Below are 13,852 nucleotides of genomic sequence, written 5' to 3' on the forward strand. Positions count from 1 at the left end.
GAATTGAAATTAATTGAAAGCAGACTTGAGCTAATTTCCATTTCAGTGTCCTTTATTGAATGGGTCTTTAGTGCACATTTCTAATTTAGTAGAATGAGAACTTTTTATGTTGGGGGGAGGGTGATGAGGAAATATTTTCCCTTGAAACTAAAGTAATTCATCAGGACAAATTCTGCAAATGTTTTCAGAGAAGAAAATCTCTAAAATCTTTGTGATGTAGAAGAATGCTTGAAAAAAATTATGGAAGTAGTTGTTTGTTTTTTTTCTATAGCTTAGAAGTGACATAGGTTTTATGAAATGGCATATTTCATGACCTTGTTTGTACATATGTCGCAGTTTGCAGGTTCTCCTACATTGTATCACTTGATCATTGCAACAGTGCTGTGCAGGGCACTGTTACCACCCAGGACCAAAGGAAACTGAAGCTCTGAACAATTAAGTATTTACTCAAAGTTACACAAGAAGTAGCTCCAAGTAAGACCACTATTCTATTAGCCTAGATCTTTAAATAAGCCACTTCATGACACAGGATTCCAAAACACTATAATAGAAGGAACCACTTTTACTGTCATTAAAGATGTATTCTTGGGGTGCCTGGGTGGCTCAGTCAGTTAAGTATCTGACTCTTGATTTTGCTTCAGGTAATGATCTCAAGGTTTATGGGATTGAGCCCCTCATCAGGCTCTGCATCGACGGTGTGGAGCCTGCTTGGGGTTCTCTCTCTCTCTCTCTCTCTCTCTCTCTCTCTCTCTCTCTCTCTCCTTTCTCTGTCCCTCCCCTGCCCATGCTCTCTCTCTCTCTCTCAAAATTAAATAAACTTTAAAACAAATGTCTTACTTCCTATATGGGCTCTGCAAACTGTTTGAACAAACAGGTTAAATGGATTGGTAAAAGGAGAAAAGTTCCGGCAAGTCTGATGAGACAGAGGGAGATTGAGAGAAAAAGAAAGAATACAAAATAGGACAAAGAAGAGGGCTATAACCACCAATTCAGAGGCTATGAAATATTATTTTAAAAATTCTGTTTTTGGGGCGCCTGGGTGGCTCAGTCAGTTGAGCGTCTGACTCTTAATTCCAACTCAGGTCATGATCCCAGGATTGTGGGATCAAGCCCCACATTAGGCTCCACTCTGAGTATGGAGCCTGCTTAGCATTCTCTCTGTCTCTCTCTGTCTCTCTCCCTCTGTCCCACTTCCCTGCTTGTGTGCTCTCTCTCTAAAATAAAATAAAATAATTTAAAAATTGTAATGTCAACCACAACACCTATTTAGAGAAGATAATTGAAAGAGGGGTGTCAAATGTCTATGCTTCAAATAAGAAATAATCTAGGATAATATCACAAGAAGTTTCTGTAATAACAGTGACTGTATTATTTAATCTGTATCAGAGAATAGGATATATGTAAATCACGAAATCCATCCCATGAGATTCTGATACCAAAGCTACTCTAGGATAGCCTAAATAAATAAAATACAAATATTCTAAATAAAATGTCTGAAAGCAAAATTACAATACCATGAGTTCGTTCTAGAGTGTAAAAATGGCTGGATGCTTACAAATCTATTGATACAGTTCATTAATCAACATAATTCAAGAAAGGAAAGAGAGCACAGTGTGACCCTTAGAAGCAAAATGGTAAGGAGATAAAGCAAATTTCACAATACCTGGGCACAGATGCAAGTGTTTATAATGAGGATACCTTAGTGATAATGTAATTTTTATACCTGCTTCCAAAAATATATACAATCATCAAATCATTCTTGAATACATAGCGACTTATGGTGGCAAAGACAATAAATTAAAGAATTAAAATATAGGACCACCAGACATCCCTCAAAATAAGCAGTCTTATTCACAGAACAGATGAGCACAAGGGAAGGGAAGCAAAAGTAATATAAAAACAGGGAGGGAGGACCAAACATAAGAGACTCTTAAATATGGAGAACAAACAGAGGGTTACTGGAGGGATTGTGGAAGGGGGGAGGGGCTAAATGGGTAAGGGGTACTAAGGAATCTACTCCTGAAATCACTGTTGCACTATATGCTAACTAATTTGGATATAAATTTTTAAAAATAAAATAAAATTTTAAGAAATTAGCTGAACAAGAAAAAAAATAAGCAGTCTTATTTTGAAAATGGTCTTTGGTCCTCAAGACAGCCTCTTAATTAACTTTTTCCCAAATATAGGTGTTGCTAGAAAAAGGTCAGCCCTGCCACTGACCAGGTCATAAGGCCATCATCACATCCTTGGTTAACTGCGTGAGCGCTAGTCTCCTCACCAGACTGTGAGCAACCTGGGAGCAGAGTGGTGGTCTTATTCATCTTTGTATCCCCAGCTCCTTGTGCCATTTTGGGCACATCATCAACAAATATTCATGGAAATGAACTGAATTCTCATCCAGTACCACAAGAGAAGCATGCTTTTTCCCACACATGCTTCACATAAGCAAAAAAGAATTACTGTTACATAGAACAAGGGTTTAGCCTGGAGGTAATTTTTGTTAGGGGGGGAAACCCATCAAGCAAAGTTTTAGTGGCAGGATGTATCCCCTGTGCCCACCATTGGAACCAGGATAGAGCAGGATCTCCTGACGAATGGTGCCACACCAAAACGAATTATAACTGAAGCTCACCATTGCCAGCAACCTCAGAGCACCCAAAGCCAGTGAGAAGAGGGCAAAGAGTGGGTGATTCCATAGATCAAGAGCACACAGAGGTTCTTTACATCAGAATATGGAATAACAGAGATCCTTCCACTTCCACTCCATGGGGCATTAAGTTGTTTGTTTACCCTAATATCAGTCAGGATAGTTATTTGGTTGAGCTGCCATGTGTCAACATGTCAATCAGAAAACAAAGAACACCAGCATGCTAACACGCACACACAACAACCCAGTGGTTAGAGATAACTATTTTAAAATTAAAATTAAAATTTAACTTATCATGTCATTTAAGACATCAAAACGTACCAAGAGTTTCTGACCCTGTTACTTCCAGGGGCTCTTCTGACTCATTTTATTGACTGGCATACATAAATGTGCCAGAACCCAGTTTCGTGAACCTGAATGCTTTATAGTATGGGTCTGGTTAGGAAAATGCGCCCTCTCTCTTTTCTTATCCCAGTTTGACTCACTTTAATTTCAACCTTTCAAACAGGCTCTCTCCCTGGATTCATCTGAGTTGAAGTTCAGAGCCTCTCTGAGACACTCTGCAAGAGATGGAGAGAACAGTGTGGCCCAGTGCAAGGCAAATGCGTACTTCAAAGGAAGATGAAGTGACTGTTGCTGTATTCTCACCAGGTTGGTCCTGCCTGGGAAAATGGGAAGGGCAAGAGAGGCTCCTGGGAGAGCTGTGAAGGAAAGAGCCTGAGCCCCAGAGAGAGCTCCCTCCAGCCCTAGGGATGACCCTAATTAGCAGAGGGGTCTATCAACGTGGCCAACTTCAGCTAGTCCTCAGGAAGCATTCCTCCTGCTGAGGCAGAGACAGCAGCGGGCCTCACAAGAGCTGGATCACGTGACTGAGTTAGTAGTACCTTGTGAAATAGATCATCAGTCACCAAAGCCTTTTTAGGTAAGAGGGGAAACCAGGTTACCGCTGCCTCTCCTGGGAGAAGTTTTTTCATAGTTCAGATAAAGTGACACATCCAATTTGGATCTGCCTTTGGCACTTTCAGAACTGCTAGAAAGGAGAATAGAGCAAATCCAATCTTGAGAATGACTGTAATTTCTCATTACCTCCCAGGGAGCTCCAGAAGTTGGAAATCATAGACAAACCCTGCAAATCTATAACTTCAGTTAGAAGAATAGCCCCCAGCTCGTGCACCATTGACAGGAGTCAGTGATGTTCTTGAGCCACTAAAAAACGACAACATTCTCCCTGCACAACTGGTCTATGCATTTATACCTGAGGATCTCAGTCCCTGCCTTTCCCCTGCCTTAAAACCCTCTGCACTCTGCCAACCCAAATCCCACTCAACCTTCAAAGGGCAATTATACCCTTCATAAGCCTGCCTTGACGTCACCTATTCTCCTCACCTGTCACCTATCCTCACAAAGGCAAGGATCATCTTATAACCTGTTATGACTAGAGTCCAACAATATATTAACCTCGATATAAGACGCATTCAATATTTTTGTTCATCGATGAAAAAATGTAAATTCATCATTAGTTTGATTGTTTCTTTAATCATTTCAGCCTGTTTCATACATGGCCTTCCTAGAGCTAAAGCATACTGAACCCAGTCACTGAGTACTTTCTTACCATTTCTTACCAATATCTGGAAAGTTTGGCGCAAAGTAGAGAGGTCTAGAAATACTCCATAAAGAGACCAGAACACATTGGGACTGGTTTCGCTAAGAAGCTATATATACTGATTCCTAAATCTCTTGTTGCACTGTTTCGATTTCCTTTTGGGAACAACTTGGGACAAGAATAAGTAAATGAAACATAGAAGTTCTCCATCCTCCTGTCTCCAAACAACTACATACTTCTCCCATCCCGGAGAGTTAGATAGCAATCCTATCCTTCAGAACCTTGAAAAATATACTGTATATAGAAGCACAGTGAACAATCTCACTTGAAATCTATTCCAGGGCTGCCTAAACATACTATAAGGAAATCATTCCCTGCACAGATTATGCCCATTTCATCCTGTCCTGATGTCATTTGAAAATGATTCCCTTGGGGCGCCTGGGTGGCGCAGTCGGTTAAGCGTCCGACTTCAGCCAGGTCACGATCTCGCGGTCTGTGAGTTCGAGCCCCACGTCGGGCTCTGGGCTGATGGCCCAGAGCCTGGAGCCTGTTTCCGATTCTGTGTCTCCCTCTCTCTCTGCCCCTCCCCCGTTCATGCCCTGTCTCTCTCTGTCCCAAAAATAAATAAACGTTGAAAAAAAAAATTAAAAAAAAAAAAAAAAAAAAAAAGAAAATGATTCCCTTACCTGAAGGCAAATCAGTCTAACAGAGGGGCACACACATGCTGAGCCACATCATTTTCCACCTCCAATGCTGGGGACTTAGTGCCTTTCATAGACCATCCATTTTGCTTTTCAATCATGCAATCTGAACATTTTCACCAAGGCTTCCCATCATGGATCAATGTAAAAATGTTCCCCCCAGATCTTGACCTGCTGATTGGCAGGGTCAAGAAATGGGAAGAACACTGGACTGAGATCCGACCCTGACTGCTCACTCAGCAGGGCCAAGAGGAAGCCATGAGAGTCTGGGCTTCCATTTTCTCAGATCTAGTATAAGGAGGCTCTCAAAGTCTTTGGAGCTCTAAAATGCTGAGATTAAAATCCAGCAGGGTAAAAAACAAAAAATAAAAATTAAAAAAAAATAATAATAAATAAAATCTAGCAGGGTATCTCCAAATATTACTTAGCAACATGGTGATATAGCAACCGGTGGCCTCCCTTCCCCAGCCCCTCAGTCCCCACAGCCTCCCATAATTGTTTTTTTGTTCAGTCTGAAACACCAAAAAACCAAAATGAAAACAAAACAAAAAACCCACTATAACCCCAACTGGAATTATGTTAAGTAGTTTATAATTTCCCAATCCTTAATTCTTTCAGTATGCAGTTTGGGCTGTTTTTTAGTACTCAGGTCATTTTGTTTGTTTGGTTTGGTTTTGGGTTTTTTGCTTATTTATTTATTTATTTATTCATTCATTCATTCATTTATTTATTTATTTATTTATTTATTTGTAATCTCTGCACCCATTGTGGGGCTAAAATCCATGACCCCAAGTTCAAGAGTAGCATGCTCTTCCAACTGAGCCCGCCAGGTGCCCCTAGTACTCAGGTCTTTATTTTGAGGGAAAGAAACAAAACTGACTTTTCTTCTGATCTTTTTTTTTTTTCCCCTGCTAAATGAATATCCCTGGTTGTTATATTTCTTTCCAATGAATATTTGCACTTGGCTGTTCCATGGTCCCCTCAAACTCAAGCTGTTTTTTTTTTTATTTTTTTTAATGTTTTATATTTATTTTTGAGAGAGAGAGAGACAGAGCATGAATGGGGAGGGTCAGAGAGAGAGGGAGACACAGAATCCGAAGCAGGCTCCAGGCTCTGAGCTGTCAGCACAGAGCCCGACCCGGGGCTCGAATTCACAGACCCAGAGATCATGACCTGAGCCGAAGTTGGACGCTCAACCGACTGAACCACCCAGGCACCCCTCAAGCTGTTTTTATCACACTGGTCATCTTAACCTATCCAGCCTCCTCCTTCAGATTCCTCTAGCTCTGTCATTAGCACTACCATTGACCCAGGCTCAAGACCTCCGAATGAACTTCCTCTCCCCGTCCAGTCTAAAGGAAGTAAAATCCTTCTGAGTCTTTCTTTGTCAGATTTCTTAAATTTCCTCCTTTGCTTTTCATGTTACCTCTTTGTTTCAACCCTGACTCCTCTGTGCCTAAACCTCTGTAGGAGCTTCCTAATTAGTTTGTTCAACACTCTAGGCCACTACTAGATTATTTTCCTTTGGTCATTTCTTACTCCTTCTCAAAAACTTGAGTTATAAAATGTAATACATAAATTATTTTTTCAGGGTCCTCCACAATGTCCCTGACCTTCCTCTCCAACCTTGTTTCCAATCTGTAGGGGATAATTCCAGCCTTCTGAGTTAATTCATCACCTACATTCCTGCCTTGTCTCTCCCATTCCTTCTGCCTTGTCTGCCCTCCTCACCCTACCCCAACTGTCAAATCCTTCCTCATTCCCTGAGGTCTAACTCAGGCCCATAACCTCTGGAAATTCCTCCTTCAATCCAATAGTAAATTAGCCCTTCTTTCTTGGAATCCTCTGAACTCAATTGGAACCAAAACCATGACTTTCTACTGTTATTTATCTTACATAAATAATCTCATTGTCTAAATAGATTATAAACTTCTTGAGAAAAGAGATTATTTCTTCCACCTCTTGGGATCCTTGGTGCCCATTCTATGTTCTTACATAGAGTAGAATCTTGTTCAATAAGATGACAAAACTGCCAAACACTGTCAATGATAACTATTTAGCACGTAATCTAATGTGTTAATTAGGTGTAATCAACTATTAGTAATTAATTAGCTAAGTGCTCTCTTACCTAAAAATCTGATAATCAGTAGTCACGGATGTAGAGACTAAGGGAGGAAGAACTTGGCCACAGGAAATCCAGGCTGGGATAGTGGAACAGAGGGATTTACGGCTCTATCTCAGCCCTAGAGGGCATTTTCAGAGTTACAGGGTCAAAAGTAGATGATCTGTAGTGGCTTAGCCCTTGTCAGATATATATTTAATTCAAATAAGATTAGAATTAGATTATATATATATTATTATATATATTATATATTATATGTTATATATTTATATATTCTATATTTATGTATTATCTCTATATATAGAATATATAATTCTATATTCTATTTATATATAATCTTATATATTATTATTATATAACACACACACACACACACACACACACACACACACACACACTAGACTAGAATGTTTTGGATTTAGAGGTAAAGTGAATCCTTTTCATCCTTAACCCACTTTGGAATGCACCTTAGCAACGTCACTACCTGGGGTTTGCCCACTTCTTTTCTTTAAACATCCACAGGACCTGCCTTCAGCCTGCAGTGTCTGCTATTCATCTGCTTGGGGACCCACACTTCCAGCCTCCTCCAAAGCAAATCACCTTATAGGCAGTAAAGGAGCCAGCAGATGCAAGATGAATCTGGGGCAGGGCGGGGGGGGGGGGGGGGGGGGAGGCCCACCCTTTGAAAGCAGTATTTCCAATCTAGTCCTTGATTCTTTACCTCCTTCCCACACATTCTTTAGGTGGGGTCCTTCCTCTAGGCTGTGGTTTGTGGAGCTGAAGAGAAAAATACTGAAGATCAGGATGCAAAATTCACATGCAAAACAAATCCCTGCTTGGTAAATTCCTGTAAATTCAATTATCAAAGCTTTTTGACTTTATTGTTAATAGCCGTAGTTCCCATGGGGGAAAAAATGAGATAAATAGGTAGATGCAGTACATTTGAAAAATCATTCAAATGCTGAAATAGAACGTTTAGACTCACAGAAGCGAGAGAAGCTCATTGGTGAAAATCTTAGGACATGAAAGATGTGAGAAGGGAAAGCTAGATTGAAACCCAAACTCTTACACACCTCCACCAGGGCCTATTTCGTTCCTATCTCTTGGCAACTTCAAGGTCTTCTCAAATTTACAATATCCCATAATCATATAGCAAGGATAAAAAGGCTCCAAGGCTTTTGGTCACCTTATTAGAAAGGCCTTCCCTGACCACATGTTAAGAGCAGGACCCAGCCTCCACTGCCCATCTCTCTTCCATTGCCTCATTTTTCTTGATGCATTTCCCAACAAATGACAGCGCTATCTATTTATCGTTCGTTGACCATCTTGACCCACCACCTCCAGTTCATTAGGGGATGGGCAGTTTTATTCACTCTGCATTCTCTGAAGTCTGACACAAGATCCAGCATAGAATAGGTTCAAGTAAATAGGTGTTAAATAAATGAATGAACCAATATCATAGTTTGGAGACACCAAGCCAAACCAAACCAGAATTACTTGCAGCACAAACTAAAGATGAAGCATATAGTGGTAAAGAAAATCAGAACTGAAGGATTACGTTGACATCAGCCAGCCAAACCCTGTTGCTTCAGGAATGAAGAAAATGAGGTCAAGCGGTTAAGTGACTTGACTAAATCCTAAGCTCTTGTTTGGACAGAAATAATAAAATGAGTCATTCAGAGGCCCTGGTTACCACCACAGGAGCCAGAATCTGGAGCTTGCCTCTGCAGGCAGCCTCCGTCCAGCTGTGGCATGGGGGAGCCCCCAGCAACCAGCAGGGCCTGAACACCAGTTACAGCCGGATGAAGGACCGGCATGCACCAGTCTATCAGAGGCAGTAACAGAGCTCTGGAAATGGGAGAGTGAGAAAACTATGTTTGTCAGGACTTCTCTCAAGGAAAGTATCCTGTGTGATTGAAAGGAATGCTTGATCAACATTATGAGGGTGTGTGGGTACAGGCATGTGGGTGTGTTTGGGGATGGGGGTGTGGGCTGTCCTACATGCAGTCTTTTTTTTTTTTTTTAATCTTTTTTATTTTTTTAATCTTTATTTATTTTTGAGAGAGCGAGAGAGATAGAGCTTGAGCAGGGGAGGGGCAGAGAGAGGGAGACACAGAATTTGAAGCAGGCTCCAGGCTCTGAGCTGTCAGCACAGAGCCTGACCGGAGTCGAAGGAGAGGGGGGCTCGAACCCATAAACCATGAGATCATGACCTGAGCTGAAGTCCCACGCCTTAACCAACTGAGCCACCCAGGCGTCCCATAATTCTTTTTTTTTTTTTTTAAGTAGTTTCCACAACCAACCTGGGGCTTGAACTCACGAGCCTGAATTTAAGAGTCACATGTTCTACTGACTGAGTGAGTCAAGCGCCCCCTAGATGCAGTCTTAAGTAGCAACAAATGGTCACCAAAAAGCCTTCTAAGAAAGGTGAGTCCGGTTTCCTAGTAAAATGTTTTGCTGAGAGCTGTAGAGTGAGGCTGCAGCTGAGCTGCTATTGATTCTGGATGGGAGGCCAAGTATTGCCCTTCAGGGGCCTCATTTTTCGCTCTTCCTCCATGAAGGAATCAGCTTGTCCTTTATTCAAATGTTGAAAATTGATAGTAAATCCGTTTGAATGAGTATCAGATTTTTAGCCTGCCTCAGGTGTCTTGATCCTTAATTTTGTATCTTAGGAACCCCTTCTCACTAACTCTAGCTCATTGGCTCTGCAAATCACAATCTCGTCATATCCTTTCCAGCACTCTGGTCTGGAACCTTGGAGAGGCTGCATGGGTGGGGCTCCCCATGTGTCCCTGTGCCAACCAGACACTAGCTGATATAATGTTGCTACTTGTAGCAGCTATCAACTGAACCAGTTGAACTTACTTGATTTGTTTCTCTATTTCATAGTATTTAAAATGAAACATTATAGTAGTTAGTATATGTGTCACAGTTCATGCATTTCATCAGTAGATGAATTTCACAGTTCATGCATTTCACAGTAGATGGTCACAGTTCATGCATTTCATCAAACACTTGGCTCTGTACCTTTGTTTATCCCGTTCTTTATGCTTCAAGTTATCTTTCCTTGCCTGAAGAAGTATTTCTCATCCTTCAAGGCTCAATTCAAGCACCTTTCTCTATGAAGCCTGCCCTGATCTTCCAAGTCATCTTTAGTCAACCCCTCTTCTACTACATTCTCATGCTATACTGTTAGTATCTCTCCCTGCTAGGCATTGTAGGCTACAGTCTCTCTGTCTGATTCCCGTGGGATACTGTCAGCCCCACTAGGGCAAGGACCATTTCTTATTCATATCCATTGTACCCAGTGGGTACAGTGAATTCTTACCAAACTAGAGAGCTGGACTTTAAGCCTCAGGTTAAATATAGATCATCTCCTTATTTGGCAATTTTACTTAACAATAAGCAACTTAAAAATATACATTCTTAAATGCTGAGATATTTTATAGAGGGGCATGCAAAAATTAGCTTGGCTTTTAAAGGTGAATACATTTATATTATTTGTTCACATTCCTCTGACGTGAAGTTTGAGAATGTTTTGTGATGAATGCTCAACACAAGTTTGAGTTGAATTTAATTCAATTCCAGAGGATGTTGATGGTTAATGATTATTTTTCCCTAAAGCAAACAACAATAGGGAGAGATTGGTAAAAGGGTACAAACTCTCAGCTATAAGATGAATAAAGTCTGAGGGTCTAATGTATAACATAGTGACTATAATTAACAATACTGTATTGTATAGTTGAAATTTTCCTTTTTTTTTAAAGTTTATTTATTTAAGTAATCTCTATAACCAACATGGAACTTGAACCCACAACCCTGAGATCAAGAGTCAGGTGCTCTTCCTACTAAGTCAGCCAGGTGCCCCTATAATTGAAATTTTCTGAGAGTAGAACTTAATGTTCTCACACACACACACACACACAAAAACCAAAAAACAAAACAAAACAAAACAAAACGGTAAATATGTGAGGTGATGGATGTGTTAATTAACTCAATGGGGGAAATCCTTTCATTGTATATACATATAACAAATCAGCTGGTTAAATACATTACAATTTTATTTGTCAGTTATTCCTCACTAAAGCTGAGGGAAAAAGAAAACAGTACAGAACTTTATTTATTCATAGTAATATCAAGGAGATACATTTTTGTTTTAAATTAATAAGCTAGAAAAGGCAAGCTGGAAAAGTCAATGCTATTTTACCTAAAATTATAAATTCTGTTTAACATAAATTCACTGTCTAAACATATGGACCAGGAAATCTTTTGGAGCAACTACCCTTTGGCAAAGACCAAATGCTTCTTTGTATTAAAAATATATATATATACATATGATCCATCATACACACAAAAGTGCCTATTCAATATATATGTAAGTTTAGTCTTCAAAGCTCCTACAACATCTAATAAGTAAAATTTTAATTAATAATAAATATTTATCAAGTAAATATCCTTGAGACATTATAGTCTTTCCTCAGTTATGAAGCCACTGCCAAGCAGTAGGAGGCGAGACTACAGATGGATTTTTACCTGGGTATATTAGGTTAGGTAGAGTCAAAAAGAAATAAACTAGTTATGGAATTATTTGTAAGCCTTGCTCTGGTTGTATTACTTTGAAACCTAAATTACAAAAATAATTATAAAAGAAATACATATACTCAGTGTAGAAATACTGAAACCAACTGATTTTATCCTCCTCTCTTTGCTACTCTTTGCAGGTGGAAGAGTTGCTAGGAAAGTGAACAGTCCACCAGGAGTTACTAGAGTCCATGCAGAAGGCAGGGGGTGTGCAGACCAGGAGTGAGTGATATACCCTGAGTGACTGACACTAGTCTGGTTCTACATGGGACTCCCTGCATTGAGGGCACAAACTGCTGCCCAAATTTTGAGTTTTATCTTACACACGCCATCTCCGAGCTTCGTTCTCCCAATCTCCTTTGCAAAACCAAAGACTTTGCAATGAATTCCATCTGATTTTTAGCAACATATCTTTTTAATAGCATATGGTTTCATCACTGATCCTCCAACAAGTCTGAATCAAGTGGTCTTATCTCTTTTTTCTACCTTATTCTATCATCTAACTTATTATTCTATCATCTAACTTATTAGTCCCATGTTCATTTGTTCAATCATACATTAATTATAGGCTTCTTACCTACCTATGAAAATCTTAGTCAGAATCCTTCAGTGACTCCTAAAGTTCAGACGTCCTCATGCAGTGGACCTCTACCTTCATCTGGCCTCTATGTCAGTCACTGTCAGGGCTCCTATCACAGAGACAGTCTTGTGGTTCCCTGTCTTTTCTAGCCTCTCTAGCCTCTGGGCTTTATAAAGTTGTTCCTCGGTGGACATCCTTCCCTTACTCTGGGTTAGCTCCTTGTGTCTGTCAAAGTCAGTGCAAGTACCACTCTTCCCTGTCTTTCTTGACATGCCTTGCTAAAGGTAAGCCCTTGCTTTTTTTGTGCTGCCTTAGGGTTTTGTCCACAAAAATACTATGTTCACATGGTATTTATGTGAAAGTATTCACTTAAAAATCTTACTTCTACAAAAGGCAATTGTCCGTATACTCTCAGGGTGTCCATGAATCCCCTGAATTATAGGCAGAATTTTATGGGGGTTCATTTTCTTCTGGGAGAAGATTCAGAGCTCACATCAGACTCTCAACAAAGTCCATATTTACCCTCTCACAACCAAACTAAGAACACTGCACTAGACTAAGAGTCCCTAGGAATCAGAAAGTCAGTTCTATACTTCTTTGAATCTCTACAATTAGATGACTAATGTTAGATGAATGAACATTTCCGTTATTTTTTTTAATGTTTATTTATTTATTTTGGGGGGAGGGGGAGCAGGGGAGGAGTAGAGAGACGGAGAGAGAGAATCCCAAGTAGGCTCCGCGCCATCAGTGCACAGCCCAATGTGGGGCTTCAACTCACAAACCACGAGATCATGACCTGAGCTGAAATCAAGAGTCGGATGTGTAACCAACTGAGCCACCCAGGCACCTCAACATTTCAGTTACTATTTAGAGGTAGACGTTTATATTAGTAGATATATAGTAAATTCAACCTCCTCCATTCATCGATGTTTTTAAGCAGACAGGAAGTGTGGTACAGTAAAAAGTACATTAGTCAAAAGGAAAAATATAGAAACATTTATGCCAAATTAGTAGCAGTGGTTATGCTTGGAAAGGGGAACGGGCTAGGGGTGAGATGGGCTTTCATACTTATGTTCTTATGTCTTGATCAAGTTTGTTTTATAATGTGTGCTTTTTAGTTTTGAAACTTAAAAATAATGTTTTAAACCATAGGACTTTCTCCTTAAGTTCATGAGACATCTAACTTCAAATTGCACATCTGCTACTTATTTAGTGTTGTGCCCCTGGGAATGTTACTTACCCTTTATAAGCCTACACATCCTCAATTGTAACATGAGGTTAATACTTACCTATCCCACATAGTTATCACGTTATAAAGCCTAGTATGAAGTAGGGACTCAGTAAATATTAGTTTAATGCAAATTTTGTTGTCCTTTAGGTGTTTTGATTTTTTTTTTTTTGCCCTGCCCAAAGACATCCACAATAGAACTCAATGAAAATATAGTTCACTATTGTCTCAATACTGTAAGCATTCATACATTTGGTAAAAGTCTGATGTAACATGGCTGGTTTATAAGGTGGCTGTTAGCTCTGATTGCTAACTAATAAGGAATCCCATGATATATTTGCTTGTTTTTAAACAAAGAGGAGTTACAAGATTCTTAAGAAATTTATAAAT

The sequence above is a fragment of the Lynx rufus genome, unplaced genomic scaffold (genome assembly GCF_022079265.1).
Source record: "Lynx rufus isolate CCGP_SWC_20201006 ecotype Redwood Valley unplaced genomic scaffold, mLynRuf1.p SCAF_8, whole genome shotgun sequence".
In the NCBI taxonomy this organism is placed as follows: domain Eukaryota; kingdom Metazoa; phylum Chordata; class Mammalia; order Carnivora; family Felidae; genus Lynx; species Lynx rufus.